The sequence below is a fragment of the Cavia porcellus genome, unplaced genomic scaffold (assembly GCF_034190915.1).
Source record: "Cavia porcellus strain 051 isolate PalLab524CR breed Dunkin Hartley unplaced genomic scaffold, mCavPor4.1 scaffold_1, whole genome shotgun sequence".
NCBI lineage: Eukaryota > Metazoa > Chordata > Mammalia > Rodentia > Caviidae > Cavia > Cavia porcellus.
The window spans coordinates 155417007-155432042 of NW_026947484.1; the positions used below are offsets into that span (position 1 = coordinate 155417007).

The 15036-nt window shown below is 36.6% G+C and overlaps 1 protein-coding gene and 1 non-coding gene across 3 annotated transcripts in view; one reads left to right on the plus strand and one right to left on the minus strand.

The window, feature by feature from the left end:
• Nucleotides 1-15036, plus strand: part of Slc44a5 (solute carrier family 44 member 5) — a 373608-nt gene that overhangs the window by 49441 nt on the left and 309131 nt on the right. The window lies entirely within an intron of this gene.
• Nucleotides 3112-3230, minus strand: LOC111754370 (5S ribosomal RNA). Its single transcript, XR_002789065.1, has one exon. It is a non-coding gene; the product is annotated as a 5S ribosomal RNA (ribosomal RNA).

Below are 15036 nucleotides of genomic sequence, written 5' to 3' on the forward strand. Positions count from 1 at the left end.
ATGATTCAATAGGTGCTCAATACATGAATGTTGATTTATCCATATCTTTTTGAAATGAGCTACTATCCAATGTTTCTTAATATTTGACTTACTAACTCCATACTACATGCTGAGTCAAAAACTGCAGTTAACACAAGTAATATTTTATAACAGACAAAGTGCTCTTCAGAATCCCTAAATTCTTGAGTAAAGAGTATGCATTTTAATTGATTAAACTACTGCACCCGCAGTGTGTGCAGGATGAATGCACGCAGACTTGATCTCATGCTGGAATTGACTTGAACAAAGAATGCTTTGGAAATATTTAAGCCTTGTAAATGTGAGCCATTTCCTTTCATGTTTTCAAAAATTCATTTTCTTAGAGGTAGAATTCTCTCTACATTTCATCCTCTTTCCACCCAGATAAAACTAGAAAATGGAAGTCACCCGAACAGAACACTGAAGAACTCTCTTAAGATTTCTCCAAGTGTCCTACCCACCAGGCAAGAGGCAGAGTCTCTTGGTAAAAACAGTATGAAGCTAATCTGTAGATCACCATTCCCTCCTCCCTATATTCATCTCTTCTTTTCTCCCCTACTTTTCCAATTACATTTGCTCTCCCAAAAGATATGAAATTAACATGTCAAATATCATCTACATGCTCCTTGTAGCATTCATATTATGTCAAATTCATTTTTTTCTCAGGATGAAAATTCTTCCTTTTGCTTGGCATATTAAGATGCCTTTTGGGAGAATTTAGAGAGCTTTATTCATAAAGCATGATGGTTAGTAGCACAGACTTGAGAAATAAATCAATGTTGAATCCTGAATCTGCCTCAGTAGCAGTCGCGGAACTGACTGATTTGCTCCTCTAGCCCCATTTCTCATCCCTTTTTCTAATCCTCTTTCAGTGCAGGGTGGCTATGTGACACAGTTATGACAAATGACATAATTCAAATTCTGTCTGGTGGGACCCTCAAGAAAGCTGGGACCGGCTAATGTGACTCTGTCATTCCCTTCTTTCTCTGTTCTTCCTTTGTGGAGCTCTGTGATGCCTGAAGATGCCACAACTGTCAGATGACTTTCAGGCAGCAAGAATGTTATGCCTGGTGCAGCAAACAAGGAGGTAGCACTCCTGTCCTTGTTCACGTTGCTTAGCACCTCAAAGGGACCTGAGCTGCCTGTTTGCAGTCCTTTTTACTTGCAACATGAAACTATAGTTACTCATTTACGCCACTGCATTTGGGTTTTCTGTTACTTTCAGTTGAATGCATTGCTAACTGTGCCCTCAGTTTCCTCATCTGTAACTTGGGACTGTTACTGCTACACACTTGATGGGGTTTGTGTGAAGATGAAATACAGATGCAAGTGAGAGGCTTCCTGGAAGTGGCTGGCTCAGAGCAAACACTTAGCAAGCATCACCAGTGTCATTATTCAAACTTGGTGATATTTTTATCCTTACGTCTAATGTTAGAAGTTTTGGTTCAAATGCAGATCATTAAGCTGTAACTTGTTTTTCCCCCTCATAATTGATGATTCTTTTTAATATTTTTAAAACCAGTTTTGTTGGGGTATGATTGCCTAAACTACACATATTTAAAATTAACAGCTTGATGTGTTGTAGCATATGTATTAGCTGTGAAACTAGTATAAGGCACAGAAGTAGAACAGAATTGAATATGATTAATTGTGCATGAAGAGAAAAGAATCAGAAAAATTTCAGATCACCACAATCAAGATGAATGTACCCATCACCCCACTGGCTTCTTTTCTCTTTGTAATCTCTCCCTTTTATTATTCCTTGCCCCTCTTTCTACAGTATCACTGATAGGCTATCACTGTAGATTAGTTTTTGTTTTCTGGAGTTTTATGTAAATGCAGTTATACAGTGTATACTTTTTAGCAGTAATTTTTTGCTGTTTAATTTAAAATCGCAAATGATTTTTCATAGTTATTTTGAAATTCATCGATGTCATTGCATGTTTAATAAGTTGCTTTTTATTGTGAAAAAGTCTATTGTGTGGACATATGAATTTTTTTTTCACTTATTAGTGGGGAATTCTTAATATAGCGAGTCTCCTTTCATAAGATTATGCACATTGTAGAGAGTATATATTGTATTTGCTGCATTTATGTAACTAATCAAACATTTCCGAATATATAGCAAATTCAGTTGTTTTCACATAGTTTCCATTAGACTATGTGATGATTATTCAAGTTTGGGGAATAATGTCTCATTCATCCTTTGTCTTCCAGCCTGTAGTATAGTGGCATGGCTTTAAGCTGGCACCCATGCTAACAACACTGTAAAGTGAGCCAAAACATTTCTTTTCTCTCACCCTGTCTCCCATCACCACTGTTTGTTGATTCATTGGAGTCAGATATTTCAGCGATGTCTGTTTGCTTTTTTTCCTAATCAGTTTTATTTAGGGATAATTTATACGTTACAAAATGCACACATTTTAACTGTTCAGGCCAATGACTTTGAGAAATGTAATACACCTGTACCACCAATAAGCCAGTTTTCGTCTCTGGCAAAAAATCCTCTTCTGTCTTTGAAGGCAGTGTCCAGCGCTATTGCTTTATCCCACATCACCACTGATCTAACTTTAATAAAGTGGTTTTATGAGATGCTAAGTGTTTCAGTACATAAGAGACACCCTGGTTTGAACATCACACATGTATCAAAACATCACGTCACATAAATTTGTACAATTCTTGTGTGTCAGTTAAAAAAGAAATAGAATCAGCAGTTCTCAGAGGATCTGGAGCCGTGTTATAGAAAAAAAGTGTATTAAATGTAAACTTTTACATAAGTGCAGTTAGCTATTGTGTACTCTCACTTGGCATAATATTTCAGTTCAACCATGTTGCATTTTATTTTCATTTTAATTTGAAATTTATTTACATTTAATATAACTAATGACATTTTGAGGCAACACATACTGTCTGCTATTTGTTCTCATTCATCTATTTTTTCTTTGTGGCTGTTTTCTGTGTTCTTTTGGGATGATTGAATATTTTTGTGTGTTCCGTCTTATTTTCTTGTTGGCTTCTTAGCTATACTTTTTATTACTTTTAGTGGTTTCTCTAGTGCTTATAAATATGTATTCTTTTTTTTTTTTTTTTTAAAGCCTACAGCACCCGGTATTCCCAGGCGGTCTCCCATCCAAGTACTAACCAGGCCCGACCCTGCTTAGCTTCTGAGATCAGACGAGATCGGGCGCGTTCAGGGTGGTATGGCCGTAGACCATAAATATGTATTCTTAACATAGCAGAACTTATATAGGCAAAATTCTGTTATTTTGATTATGTTATAATTCTGACTTCCTTTTCACACATTCCATTTCTCCTTTCATAAATATGATAATGTTAATCAGTATAATTCTGTTTATACGCTCTTCTAAATTCACTTGTTTTTGTTGTTAAAAATGACTCAGATAGCTGTCCATTTTTTCTAGTATTACATTTAAACTTTTAACATGGCTGAATCAAGTCCTTTATGTTTTGGATTTTGCCCGCATCTCTAACTTCCTATGTTGCTACTCCAACACTAGCAATACGATTTTTCTTATAGTTCTTCAAATACATCTTTCTATCTAACAACTTTGTGCCTTATCGTATATATACCTCTGTCTGTTTTGGAATATCCATCCCTTTGGGCATCTGATACTTGTATTCATTTTAAGATTTTTTTTCTGAGCAATTTTTCTGAGAATTTTTGATGGAGGAATTTTTTCCTGATGCTTCACCCGCTAGACAGAATTCATGGTTCTCTGCTCAGTTCTACTTCTGTATCTTACACATTCACATGTGAGATTCTGGCTGTGCACTGTTTCAGATCTTCTTGGCCTTGCCTCTTATTGCAGCTGTGACTACAGTGACCATTTCTGGGACGTTGCCGTCCAGTTTCATGCAGGCACAAGATGACAGTAGCCTGCCTTAGAGCCCTGAGTTCTGCTTCTCTTTTTCCCACTCTATTGCTCAGGAATTACGGATCTGAAGAAGTAGAAGATATTTGTGGGATTTTTTGCTCCTTAGCTGTGCTTGTGCAGCCTGGAACTGTGGAGAGTTAATACCTGGGGGACCACCCTTGACTGATGTGGGGGACAGTAGTAGTGAACAAATGCCTTCTGCTCTCTGGGAATTATCAACGTGTTCTGTAAACTGAATATCCAGCCACTTGTATGGGTGGTCAACCAAAGAAATAATGAACATTTTTTTGGACTGTCTTTCATTTCCCCGTTTCCCTCTTTCCTAATTCTTGCTCCTTTAATCACATTCTCTCATTTTAGGAGACCTGAGGCAAAGCTGGGGAACCTAGGTGAACACATTTCTATTACTACATTTATGAGACTGAATTGTAATTATTTGTTTCTGGCTTCTCTGAATGGGAAAACACTATAAAGAAAACTTTGGAGGCAGGAAGATTAGGGGCAGATTGTGATGGAGCATGGTAAAAGTTTAAGGTCATTTCCGTTTATCAGGAAACTTTTCAGGTTTGGATTTTTGTCCCCTATGTGTTGCAAGTGGTTTTTTACAAAATAAAAATTACACTAATATAATTGTGAATCTTAACATATTTCAGGTGCTTTAATGTCTACGAACTCATTTTATAGACAGTGAAATGTTGTACTGTCAATCCGAATGGCTGATTACAGCGTGTGTTACAATGTGAGTGTGAGCCTCACTGGGTCATCAGTGCTTGGTGTGATACCCAGGTTTCAGGTTCAGAAACTGGGTTATCGTATGGTCACCCAGAGGTTAATAGGCCCAGGCAAATTGATTTTTTCTAACTGAACTTACAAGAGTCTGATTATAAACCAGAACGTTAAATTACAAGTCTCTATGAGGAAATTAACTGCCGAATAGACTAGAACATTCCTGTCATCTTGTCAGCACATTTTATTCCCTACAGGAAAGAAAGCTCGGGGAAATAAAATTAAGGACTGGAAGATGCTAAGGAAGTAGAAAATGAGGAGAAAGTGAGTTGGATGCTTTTAATAAGGAAATTGTCATGCGGCATTGGAGCCCAATGTACCTTTTCCAACACGGGAACATTCATGCCTGGCTAAGTGATCCCAGCAGTCTCCCCAGCCAGCCAGGTCCGTCTGTCAGTATAGCTCAGGTGGCAGCCGAGTTGTGACCTCATTAGCTGCAGCAAGACAGAGGTTATGAGGGGCCCAAGACATGGTTCAATACCAGCCCCCTCTGGGTCTACCAAGCACCTGCAGGTGTACGAAGGAGGGAGAGTAAAACCACAAATGCAATAGCATGATAATGAAGGCAAAGACGACAATAATAATCTTCAACCCATGGAGGCTTTACATTGTTAGGAACTGTGCTAGGAACTTTACATCAATTATCTAATTTCATTTCCACAGCAATCATCTTCATAGTCGCTGTTAAAGTGTCTAGTGTGCAAATGAGAAATAGAAATTTATATATAAAAATAAAGTAATTCACTTAGAAAGTCTCTTAACCTAGGTTTATAACAGACTGAACTGTGGGTATCTCAGGACTCAAGGTGTCCAAAGTTGGGCACGTTGTTCCTTTATGAAACGTGCCCTTCCTTTAGGCAGAAACGTCTAAGAAATCCTGCATCTACCCTTCTTTCTTTCCCTCTCCCTGCCATCAGCTCTTGAACTACAGTATTAAAACAATGTTCACTAGCAAAATTGTGTAAGTTGTTATTTAGTATAGCAGTTACCTGATAGTAAACACATTTAAAAAAAACACTCAATTTCAGAAAGTTAGCATCCGATATATTTTGTACCAACATTTTTAGATGAATCATTCTCTGAGGATATTATTTGATTCTTGTTTGAATAATCAATTGAACTAACAATATGAAAAAAACCTCTGGTCCTTGAATTATAAAATCAGACTAGTCTTCCTCACCATTGTGTACTGAGAGCTGACAAAAAGGAGTCTACCCACAACTAGGCTATGTTAGCAAGATTCCTTGGTGGCAGTAGATTTTTTCCAGGAGCAATTGGGTAGCAGTGTCACTGGTCTTAGATCTTGACTAGAAATCTGAAACAAGACTTAGAAGCTGCCAACAAAGCTGTAAAAAATAGAAAACAGCTAAGTTGAGCAATACGAATTGTCAGAGTTGGGCTTCTTAACATGTATTGTTTGAAATGTAAAAATAAAAAAAATTGTGATTAAATTTAAAAAATACATTTAAAAATATCTTTTAAAAAAGTTTTGAACTAAGTCATGTGCACACCTTTGCCAGACTGGAACAGCCTCACCCCAGCCCCTTCCAGAGTGTGGGCTGGCAAACAAGAAGAAGCATACCCACCTCCACCCATTGCCCGCCCACAAGCAACCAGCTTTATCAGGAAAAACACAGGCTATGATGATAGCCATGGAGGTGAAATGCAATTGGGTGCCTGCGGTGCTTTGATGTTGCACTAACATTGCAGGTCTAGGATCAGTGGTCTGACCATGGGTTCAGAGGACAGTGGTACACAGTATGAAATCTACAGGGAATCTCCTGAGGGTTGCAGTCATTGTTGATTCCCTGTGATCTTATTTTGGAAGTCCTGTATCATTTCCATTGTTTCATTGGGTTGGGTTTTACTCTCTTTTGTTTTGTTTGATTATGTTAAATCTGATGGCCTGCTATTTCAAAGATAGCAAGATACATTGTGGTAGCAATTTTGGGTTTACTAAAGGCTTGTTTTGAAGTCCTTTATTGCATCCATTGTTTTGTTTTTATTGTTTCTATTCTATTGTGTTCTGTTTGATGTTTACTATTTCTGAAGTTATCTGCAGCTATTGTGAAGACATCAAAAGGCATTATGGTAACTATTGTTGATTTTGTAGTGTTTTTAAGGCCTATAACCTCTTACACTGGTTTGTTTTGATTGGTTTTATTCTGGTTTATCCCCTTTAAAATAAAAAAAGTCTTGAACTAATACTTACAAAGAGTGAAAGTGCAACTTAGGAAGAACTTTTAGAAGAAAGAATGGTTACATCAGTTTTTCTTTTTATTTAAGGAAAAAAAGAAAAAAAACCAGAAAAAGGGTACAAGTAATACAAAATTTAAAAAATAAACAGTAATAAATCACTAAATAGATTACATATTCTCATCTCAGAAATAGTTGCTCAAGTTACAAAATTGAAGCATATAAAGTGGACTTTTAAACAGTGAGAGTGCAAACAGTTTTGTTCAATGTTCCAAAAAATTCAGTAATATGGTTATCTATCATATACATTTAAACATATATGCAGTTATAATCTTTAGAGCACTTTCTTTTCTTTTGTACAATGACAATTACACATTTTGGGTTTTATTACTTCCACAGTCCTTATTACTTTTTCTGAAGAGAGTAAAACCAAATGTGTCATATCAGAACAGCGTCAGTCAAATCAAAAGGATGGACATAATAGATAATGTAAAAACAAAATACAAGGTGATCAACAGTGGTTACCATACTGCCTCTTGCTATTTTGAGAAGAATTGCCAGTTATAATAAAATTGAACAAAACAGTAAAGAATTCTATTGTCTTCCCTAATTTGGAACTTGAGGACCTAAAAAGCCTCCAATGATTTGATTAGTTCTATAATATGCAATAAGTATATAAAGTGGGTGAAGATGGGGACAACTATTTGTAAGAAACTAGAGACAGTTAGATAGACAATGAAGATCTCCAGTGGGCTTGCTTTAAAATCTGTATTTCTTTAAATTGTTTTTTTAACTGCTTTGTTCTGATTTGATATGTTTAATCTTACCCTCTTTGAGATGTAAAACAAATGTGTAGGACTGATAACCATATTACTGAGCTTTTGTTCGATCATAGAGCAGAACGGTTTGTAGTGTCACTTTATGAATGTCATTCTAAATATTTTAATTCTATAACATGAACAGCTATTTCTAAGATGACAATGTGTAACTTATCAACCAGCAATTTCTTACCATTTGTTTTTCTGTAAGTTTGTATTATTTCTACCCTTTTTTTTATCTCCATGTATTCTTTTGTTTCCTTTCCTTTAAATAAATAAAAAAAAAGAATTAAAACCAAAGTATTGGAGACTTTACAGGACTTTAAAAGAAGATAATAGTCAACCGGAATGGGCGTCATAATGAATCTTATTGTCTTCACAGTTTTGCCTATACTTTCGATCTTGGTACTATTAAGCAAAGCAGAATAGGGGAAAATCAGTCAAAACAAGATGGTGAGGGCAATACAGGATTTCAAATCAAGTTAATAGGAAATCAAAGTAGGTTACTATAATGTATTCTGCTATTTTTATTTATTTTTCCCTTAATTAAAAAGATGAAAAAAGTAAATAATTAAAAAAAAAGGGGGGGGATTGAGATAAAAGAGGGCATAACAGCAGAACAGCGCAGGTCAAAACATAACCATTTAAGCAAACTAGTGTTTCACCACAAGATATCCTGACATAAAAATAGTTACCATAGTGTCTCTTTCCTTGAAATCTTTGAGTATAACTTCGTATACTGTAGCCCCAAACATATCAAGACACTATAAAACCATTCAAGAGAATGACATTATTACAGGGTATTTAGGACCAATTAACAGAAAATGAACAATGGTTTCTATATATCTCCTTGTCTATAAAAGTTTTTACTTATATTATCACATATAATAAAATCCAATAAGATAAACCTTTTAAGACTGATGGAGACAGAAGAATACAAGTTTAATGGGACTTCAAAACAAAATGATACTAAATCAGCACTAGCTATTATGTCTTGTTTTCTTTTTCTTTTTTTTTTAATTTTATTTAAGAGGAAAAAGAGAAAAACACAAAACAAAACAAAGCGGTGTAAGGTTACACGTAATACAGAACTACAAAAAAAAAAAAAAAAACCAAACATAACATTAAGAAATCACCTGTTAATAGATTACATATTATCATCTTGGAAATAGTTGCTCAAATCACAGTATCAAAGAATACAAAGTGGACATTCAAACAGAGAGACTGCAAACAGCTGTGTTCAATGATCCAAAAACATTAATATAGTCAGCTACTCAACACCCCTAAACACACTTGCTGTTATATCCATTAGAGCTCTTTTTTTTTCCTCCCTCTCTTTCTTACAACAAAATTTACACATTTTGGATTTTATTACTCCTTAGTTCTTATTACTTTTTTGGGGGGGAGAGAATAAAGTCAAATATGGCAAAACAAAGCTGTCAGTCAAAACCAAGGATAGACATAGCACATAATGTAGAACAGAGTACAAGGTTATCAACAGTGGTTATCAATGTTGTCTCTTGTTTCCTTAAAAAGAATTGTCGGGGCTGGGGATTTAGCTCAGCGGCATAAGCACCTGCCTTGCAAGCAGGCGGTCGTGAGTTCGATCCCCGGTACCGATAAAAATGAAGAAAAAGACAAAAAAATAAAAAAAAAAAAAAAAAAAAAAGAATTGTCTATCTCATTAGATATTATAAAGTTGGACAAAACAGTAGAGAACAAGACCAATAAAACTGAGGCATTGTAAACATTACAGGACTTCCAAAGGAGACAATAGTCAAACCAGAATGGGCATCTTAGTGAATCTTATTGCCTTCAAAGTAGTTGCCTATACCCTCAAACTTGATACTATCATACAGAACGGAACAGAGTCTAATCAGTCAAAACAAGATCGTGGGAGTATTACAGGACTTCAAAACAAGTTAATAGGAAATCAAAAAGAGTTACTATTATATATCCTAATTTTTTTTAAATTTTCCCCTTAATTAAAATATTATAGGGAAAACCAAGTCATAACAAGACAGCAAAACATTTTCCTAGAAAAACATGCAATGGATAAGACATATAAAACTACAATATAAATGATCTTCCGTAGCTACTATGTTTTCTCTTGTTAATTTCAATAGTTTTGTCCACAACACTGGCTTATTATAGTTAAACATACTATCACCTATTTTTATAAAAACTTAACTTTGACTGCATTGTATATTTGAGAGCTGTTACTGATTCATACCAGTATGGATATCCTTTACATCTTGTCATGCTCAGAGTAGTTTCCTCTACTTTTAGGGTTGATTCTAACAAGCATACCAATTTCAAATAGAATCAGTCAAGGCCAACCAATAGTCTTATGATTCAGATACAATTAAGATCAGTCATAGTAAGACAATGTAAGTAATACAGGATTTCAGCCTAAGTCAATAGGAAAGTAAGGATAGTTACCATGGTATAACCTGCTATTTTTGGTTCTAGAGGTCTGTGTCCTCGAATCTGACATGAGTGGACAGACCAGAACAAATTAAATTCAATCTAAATATGGCACAAGGACTACTGTGTCTTTTAAATCGTTATACACCATTAGCAATGACCTCTGCTTTTTTTTTAAATATAGTTTCAGAGCTGTCTATACTAAAAACTAGCTTACCGTCTCTGCCTCATGTCTGCTACTCCACTTTTCTGCTATAATTCGTCCACCTTATTCCCTCATTCCATTGTCTGCCCCGTTCACTGAGGCCTCTCTGTCACTGTAGCTGGAATCCTGATATCTCTTCCTCTCTTTCTCCGAAATGTCCTTCAGCGCTCTCTGTAGGGTTGGATTGGTGGCCACGAACTCCCACAGTTCCTCCTTGTCTTGAAAGTATCTTATTTCTTCATTAATTTTTAGAGAGAGTTTTGATGGATATATGAACTTTGGTTGCATATTTTTTTCCTTCAGGACTTGGAATATTTCTCCCCACTCCCTTCTTGACTTAAGAGTTTGTTGATAAGTCTGCTGTTATTTTGATAGATTTCCCGTTATAGGCCACCTGCATCTTTTCTCTGGCTGCTTTTAATATTCTGTTTTTTTGGTGGATTTCTGGGATCTCGATTATTATATGTCTAGGCGTAGATCTGTTTTGGTTGTAGGTAGCTGGCGTTCTGTATGCTTCTTTTATCTGGATATCATTTCTTTTTGCTATACATTGGAAATTTTGCTTTAATATATCTGTGAATATTTTTTGTATTTCATTTTTGGATGTTCCTCCTTCCTCACTCACATTCTTTATTCTTAGGTTATGTATCTTTTTGTCATCTTCCAGTTTTAGAATTGCTTCTTTCTGGTTCCTTGTTATTTTTAAGAGGCTTTTTCTTTCACGTTCATATGCCCTAAATCTCTCTTCAAGTTTCAGAAGGCTGTCTTTAGTTTCTGTCAAGGCATTTTGCCAATATTCGATGGAGTTTTTAGTTTCCTGATATTCTCTTTGGATCTGTTTCATGTATTCTAAGTTATGCTTAAATTCTTCTTCAGATGCTTCTCTTTCTTTTCTGATTTCCTCAGTTCTTCCATCTGTGTTCTCTTGGGCGGGGCTTGTCATTTCTTTAATTAATCTCTTTATATCTTGCCTCACTTGGATCAGGAGTACAGCTTTAAATTCCTCTATGAGATCATGTAGGTACTTTTTAATTTCAGCTGATGCTGTGTCGAGTAGAGGATGGTTACTGTGCTTGTTCTCTTCAGTGTTTAGTTCTCCTGGGCTCATTTTCTCCTGTTGTGCAGCTGGAGATTTTTTAAATTTTTATCTCTTGTCATGTTTCTGGTTTCTTTCAGACTGTCCTGGAGTTCTCTGGCCCTCTCCAAATTGCTTAGGGCCTTTCAGAAGCGTGCTGGCTTGAGTTTTTGCTGTCCCCCCCAATTTACTGTTATCTGGGGTAGGCTGGGATGCAGGGGCGGTACAGGTTAGTCTCTAGCCTCTGTGTCAGTTCATAAATTAGGCTGTACTTTCTGAGTCACTGAGTTGTGACTATTTTGTATCCGCTTATTGGGCCCCAAGCAGAGGCTTGGTTTAGCCCCAGTAGCTCCTGCCAGTTCTCTTTGTATCAGAAGCAGCTGAGTAATGTCACTATGGCACAGGGATCTGTCCAAATCCCAGCCGTTCTCTTCCAAACCTCTCTGTGACAGGAGAATCAGAATAGCAGATCCGCCCAAAACTAAGATGTCTCCCCCTAAGTTCTCTGTGTGGAGGTGAAGCCAGCACGTAATCCGGCTCTGCCAGGATTCAAGATGACTTCCACCTACCCTCCCTACAGGGGTGATATCACCAAGCTGCAGTTTCTGCCGCCAGGCTAATATGTCTGCACCAGACTCTGTGTTATTGATTTCCCTGTGGTGGCGGGCCAGCTGTTCTCTGGCCAACCACAGCAGCCGCGGGGTTCCCGGTACTCACCAGAGTCCGGTGCAAGTCCTCATTCCGGGACCACCGCACACCAAGCTGTCCACCTTTCCCACACTCCCGGCACAGCGCGGAGCAGTGCACAGAGTGCGCTCCTGGCACAGCGCTGACCGGTCAGATATCTGTACACCGTTTAGATTTGAAACGCCAGAGCTTTGTGCGTCCACTATGGTGCAGCAGTGCAGTCCTGGCTGTTACTTGGAGACCCGGCCCGGGTCTCAGTTTCCCGCAGTCCCCAAATGCAACTCAGCTTTTCCTGCTGGGTCCACAGGTCAGTTTGTTGATTTAAAGGCGCGGGATTTGCAGCCTCCCGTTATCAGCGTTCAAGGTCTCAGCACGACTTTAAATCCTCCAGCTGTACTGTCTTGGTTAATAAGAATCGCTATCGATTTGTCTGGCCCTCTCCCTGTTGTCTTTTTTTAGCTTCTAGTAAGCTATGTCTTGTTTTCTCCAAAATAGCTGTTCCTACCATCCAATCTTCTCTGCCTCATTTCTGTTGAGCTCTTTTTTCCATCGTTTGTTGTTAGTTTGTCTTCTTCATTTCGCTTTCTGCTCCATTCATTGTGGCCTCTCTGTCACTTTTTCTGGAATCTTGGTATTTTCCTTTTTTAGAATATCCTGCAATATTCTCTGTAAAGTTGAATTGGTGGTTGCAAATTCCCCTAGTTCCTCTTTATCTTGGAAGCACCTTGTTTTTCCATCAATTTCTAGGGACAGTTGTGCAGGATATATCAATTTTGGCTGGAGGTTATTATCTTTCAAAGCTTGGATTATTTACCCCCACGCTCTTCGTGATTTGATGGTTTGTGCTGAGAAATCTGCTGTAATTCTGATGGGTGTTCCCTTGTAAGTGATCTGTTTCTTGTTTCTAATGGCTTTTAATATTCTGTTCTTATACTGGATTTCTGGAATTTTGATTATTATATGCCTGGGTGTAGCTCTGTTTGGGTTGTGGGTGGCTGGGGTCCTGTATGCCTCATACATCTGAGTATCTTTCCCATTTGCTAAATTAGGGAAATTCTCTTGGATTATTTCTGTGAATAGCTTTGTAGTCAATTTGTTTGTGTCCCTACTTCTTCTTTTATGTTCTTAATTCTTAAGTTATAGATCCTCTTATCATCTTCTAGCCTTTGTATTGTTGTTGTTTGTTTTTTTTGTTTTTAAGAAATTTTTCATTTCATGCTCCCATATTACAAATCTGCCCTCCAGTTCAGATAATCTGTCCTTAGTTTCTTTCAAGCTGTTATGCCATTTTTGATAGAGTTTTTAGTTTCCTGGTAATCTCTTTGAACCTGCTTCACATATCTATGTTTTCTCTATTTTCTCCATCCAACAATTCTCCCCTTTTTTTATGTTCTTCCATTCCACCATCTGTTTTTTCTTGGGTGGTGTTTAGCATTTCTCTAACTATCCTACTTATATCTTGAATCAGGTCATTAATAACTTCATTCCTGAATTCGTCTATGAGGCTCTGGAGATAGTGCTTTATGTCTATTGGTGCCGTGTCTGATATTGCATGTTTCTCAGGAATGGGGGCTGAGAACCTTTCTTGTTGCTCCCTCTTCTCATATTTTTTGTTCCTTTTATACAAGCGAATATACGAGGCCCAGTTTCTTTCTTTCTTTGAATTGTTCCGGCTAGGTGTTCCCGCCCACTGCAGTGTACTAGGGAGACAGAGACCTGGGCAGCCTATGCTGGGCCTGCCACTCCAGGGTTGAATTTTATTCTCTCTTATTTTGTTTGATTTTGTTAAATCTGATGGCATGAACAGCTGTTTAAAAGATAGCAAGACATATTGTGGTAGTCGTTTTGAATTTACTGTTAGCTCATTTTGAAGTTCTTTATTGCATTCATTGTTTTATTATTCTTGTTTCTGCTTCATTCTGTTCTGTTCGATTTTTACTATGTCTGAAGGTATCTGTAGCTATTTTGAAGACAACAGAAGGCATTATGGTAACTAACTATTATTGATTTTGTAAGGTTTGACATCCTGTATCACTATAGTCCTTTATCCTGATTGGTTTTATTCTGTTTTATTTTCCTCTGTTTTATCCTCTTAAAGTAAAATTTAAAAAGGAACAATGACCTAGGAAGTCACCATTATGGAAAGAATTGATTCAGAAGAATAATCAATGAATGTTAAAAATTTGAAGAGGAATATTTACATATTATCAAAATATCTCCTCAAAGACTACTTATTAATTTAAAAATGGAAATAATGATTAAACAGTGGAGAAGTGATTGATTTTGAATAATCTAAATTAATATTATAAATGATAGAATAAGTTGAGATATGATTTCTATACTGTATACTGAAAAAGGTACGACATTATGCACTATTCCTACTGAAAATGTAAACCCATAATATGCATTAAATCAAGTGGAAACATCAGACCCAAAAGTACATTCTTTAAAATAACTGTCCAAGTGCTTTCAAAAATTTTCAAAATCTTGAAAAATAAATATTCCACATGTAAGTTCAGGTCAAGAATCAGAGAAAAGGATTTTTCAGAAGGACATTACTGAGATAATTGTTGCAAAATAGACTGTGTATTAGGCAAGAGTTTGCATATGTTTTGGATTCCTGGACTTGAGAAATGTATTGTGTTATATATGATAACATACTTATTCTTAGAAAATGAATGCTGAAGTATTTAGGAATAAAAACATGATTATGCAAGTAACTTTGAAATGGCTCAGCAACAGTATTGTGACTGTGAGTGTGTCTGTCTGGGTGTATATATGTGCACACTCTCTCATGTACTTGCTGTAATGCAAAAACCAAATATGGCAAGATGACTAACAATTGGTGAATTCGGTTAGAAGTTATACAATTAGCTCTTTGGATTATTCTTTTTTGTTAGTTCATTTTATGTTACTATAACTGAACGC